The sequence below is a fragment of the Sturnira hondurensis genome, unplaced genomic scaffold (assembly GCF_014824575.4).
Source record: "Sturnira hondurensis isolate 20B ecotype Veracruz unplaced genomic scaffold, ASM1482457v3 Scaffold0001989, whole genome shotgun sequence".
Classification (NCBI taxonomy): domain Eukaryota; kingdom Metazoa; phylum Chordata; class Mammalia; order Chiroptera; family Phyllostomidae; genus Sturnira; species Sturnira hondurensis.
In genome coordinates this window covers 1,380,556-1,384,733 of record NW_028074620.1, presented here as the reverse complement: position 1 = coordinate 1,384,733, position 4,178 = coordinate 1,380,556, and the positions used below count along the sequence as shown (strand labels likewise).

Genomic DNA, 4,178 nt, shown 5'->3' with positions numbered 1-4,178 from the left:
CTAGCCTCCAATTTAAGCTGTAGAAGAGTAGGTAGGGCAGCTACTCATTCATTTTCAATTAATAGCAAGTGCAAAGATAGGAAATAATCTCTGAGCTGCCCATAATAATATTGGCCCCAAACCTTGTAATTCCATTAAATTGTTCTTTTTTGTATTTTTTAAAACTTGCTACTCTATTTTATTTCATTCATATTATTTTATTTTTTAGTTGTTTTATTGTTGTTCAAGCATAGTTGTCTGTATTTACCCCCACCAATTCCCAACACCCAGCCATCCCCACCTCCCTCCTCTGATTCCACCCCCATTTGGTTTTGTCCATGAGTTCTTTATAGTTGTTCCTGAAAACCTTTCCTTCCTTTCCCCCCATTATACTCTCCCACCTCCCCTCTGGTTACTGTCAGATTGTTCTTAATTTCAGTGTCTCTGGTTATATCTTGCTTGCTTATTTGCTTTGTTGATTAGGTTCCACTTAAAGGTGAGATCATATGGTATTAGTCTTTCACCACCTGGTTTAGTTCACTTAGCATAATGCTCTCCAGTTCCATTCATGCTGTTGAAAAGGGTATTATTTTAAACCATTTTATTAAGGCCTGATTACCTTATAAAAGTTGACATATTTGAAGTATACAATTTGATGTTTTTGGGGATAAGTATAAACCCATGAAACCACCACTGTCATCAAGGCTGTAAAAATATCCATCACTGCCCAAAGTTTTCTCCGGCATACAAGTATTGTCATGTATAGACATGATCTGCAGAACTTCTTTATTTTACACACCTGAAACTTTGTATTTTTAACTATCATCTTTCTTTTTCACCTCCCCTAGGTGGCCAGCAACCACAATTCTACTTTCTGCTGCTGCGAGTTTGGCTATTTTAGATTCCAAATATAAGTGAAACTATGCAGTATTTTGTCTTTTTGTGTCTATTTTATTTCACTTAGCATAATGACCTCCAGGTACATTCATGTTGCTGCAAATGGCAGTATGTTCTTTTTTTAAAGGCTGAATAATATTCCATTGTAGGCACATAATACCATATTTTCTTTGTCCATTCATCTAATGATGGATATTTAGATTTTCATATCTTGGTTATTTTGAATAATGCCACGATGAACATGAGAATATAGGTGTCTCTGAGTTACTGATTTCAATTTCTTTGGATAAACACCAGAAGTGTGATTGCTAGATTATACTTCTCCCTGCCCCCACACATAAAAATTCTTAGTTTATTAATTCTCTCATGAAAAATTTGCACAATTACCACTGATAAAGTCCCAGAAAATTTTTTACTACCTTGTCCAATCTGCAGCTCACTTTTTCTCAGCACCAACTTTGGCCTTTGTAGTCCTCCTGACTTTCTTCTTTCTGTTTTTGTGTTCCTTTTGCTGTTTTCTGAGGTCTTCTTCTTCTCAGATGGGTCATGGCTTGTGAGTCTATGTGTAGGTCCATCTTTCTCTGTGTAATCCAAGGAATAACAAGTCACACCACAGCCAGTTGTCTTGTCACCGTCAAAATGGTTTCTGAATCCAGACACAAAGATGACATCTGGTGTGGCTTTACACATATTGGCCAGTTTTTCACAAATTTCTGTCTTAAACACTGTTGCTTTCTCAAGGTGAAGGATGGCAATGACCATTTTTCTTTTCCTATGAAGCAGTCTGTTGGTTGTGACCATCCTGGTCTGGAAAGTTACTGTGTCACTCATGGTGGTGGGTGAGCTTTAAGCAGCCGGGGTGGGAAAGAGAATAGGATGGTTTTATTTTTACTTTTTTTAAGGATCCTGCATATAGTTTTGCATAATGGCTGTACCAGTCTGTATACCCACTAACATATACCAAGTTTCCCTTTTTTCTCCTCTTCTTGCCAAGATTTGTTGTTTTTTCTTTTTGAATAATAGATATGTTAATGTGAGTGAAAGTATATCTCATTGTGGTTTCGATTTGCATTTCTCTGATGATTAGTGATGTTGAGCACCTTTTTGTTGTACCTGTTGGCCATTTGTATGTCATCTTTGGAAAAATGTCTATTTAAGCCCTTTGCACATTTTTCCCTTTGCCCACTCTTTATCGTTTTTTTAAAAAATATTGAGTTGTATGAGTTCCTTATGTATTTTGGAGAGTAACCCCTTATTTGATATATGTTTTTTCATATTTATGGATAAATCAGTGAATATAAACATATATTCTAGCATTGTGCATCCACTTTGTTTATGAATTTCTTTTAGTTTGATGTAATTACGTTTGTTTGTTTTTACTTTTGTTGTCTATGCTTTCGGTCTCATATCAAAAAAAAACAAAAAAACAAAAAACATTACCAAGACTAATATCAAGAAATGCTTTCCTTACCTTTTCTTCTGAGAACTTTATAATTTTAAGTTCTACCTTTAATCCTTTATTGTGAGTTGATTTTGTGTGTTTTATAAGGGTCTATTTTTATTGTTTTGCATTTGAATATCCAGTTTCTCCCTCCATTTATTCAAGAAGATATCTCTTCTGTAGAAGGTTGCCAAAATTGGTGTTTCTATGTAGTGTTGAGGGTTGAAACCTCTTTTTCTACCATCTGGCTGATATCATTCTTCCAATTGTGCATAAAAGTCTGCTAGGTATCTTGGGTTTAATACTAATTGCTACCTATGATGAGAGAAGAAAGTGTTTCTTTTTAGGGACCAAGTTGTTAGTTACAATCTTAAAATGATACTCATTTATAGGTTACTAGTCTTTTTTGCCATTGTTTCAGAAATAAGTTGTTCCCAGGATGGAGATCGGGTAGGAATGCATAATCATGTACCATATGTCTTTTTCTAAAACACACTTTAACACTTGCACTTCAAAGGATATTAAAAGGAAAGTATGTTAAAATTGGTAGTGGTTTTTATGTATTTATTTTCATGAGTGCTATCATGTACAAGTAATAATCAATGATGTTTTAGCAAACATGGGAGAGAAAAAGATACATAAAGAGATAGAGATAGAGCTATAAAGCTAGAAAAATACATATAAAATTCACCAGTATGTACAGAGGAAACTACTGAGTTAACACAAGTTTTTGAAAATGGGAAATTAAGAATTCTGTGAAGTAGAACAAAACTTCCAAAAATAGAGCTAATAGAAGCTCTACATCAGTGAAATTTATTTAGTTTATTTGATGTACTGGTGTCTTAGAAGTAAAGCTATAGTCTGTAGAACTCATACCTTGAGTAACATCAAGGGCTCAGTAGGTATTCAGCCATCCAAGTTGATGATGATGATTCAGCCACATTAGTGATTACTCACCTTACTTACAGTTGGAAATGGCCGTACATACCATCAACCTTCATTTTCACTTTTCTGGGCTATGCTACATTATTACAAATAATATTCACCTTGTGCTGTAATCAGTCTAAAACTGAATTTTATACTTTATTTATGTTTTACAGCCAAAATAATGTGAGAATGTAATTTTTAAGTCAATCTTATCCATAGGTAAGACCTACAGCAAATTGAAGAGCAAAATTCTCATAAGGAATCAATATTTTTAATTAAGTGTATTTGTGCTATTTTAACTACTATTTATTTAATGACTACATTATACATGTTGAGACCACCTTTTTCAAAGCTTCTGAAACACAGTTTTGAGACACTTCCTAAGTTAGAAAGTCTTACCTGATCCTGCTCTGCTCAGCCCTATCTTATCCTGTTCCAGCCTACCTGACCCTTACCAACCCTGGGCCAAATAAGGGAAGATAAGTTAACTCAGAATTTCCAGCCCTGGAAGCTACCAGCCTACATATTTCCACAACTGGTTTACTAAGAAGCAAAAAAAATTATAGAGCATATATGTCAGAGTAATTGTTCCACTTCTAGAAGAACGCTTCAAGGTTTCCCTAAGTAACTTAATTTTGAGTGAGGCAGATCAGAAGGGGGCTGCATGTGTTCTCAGCTCCCCTTCAGAGAAGAAAAGAAAAATAGTCTTCTTTCAACAAATTCTTGGAAGGCTTCCTGATGCCCTTTATTAATGTTGGTCTTGTATCACCAGACCAGAGAATTAGAACAGTGACTAAATGTTTCATATCCTCAAATCATTCATCACTGATCTGCCATTTCCAATAAAAAAAAAACCTGGAAGATATTAGAGCTATGGAAAGACCAAAATAAAGGTACATAACAAATCCCAATCAGAGTTTTTTTTTGTGCTTGA

At 34.7% G+C, this 4,178-nt stretch overlaps 1 pseudogene; it reads right to left on the bottom strand.

Moving 5' to 3' along the window:
• Nucleotides 1-1,312: 1,312 nt before the first annotated feature.
• Nucleotides 1,313-1,707, bottom strand: LOC118981622 (40S ribosomal protein S24-like; annotated as a pseudogene).
• Between the last annotated feature and the right edge of the window lie 2,471 nt (nucleotides 1,708-4,178).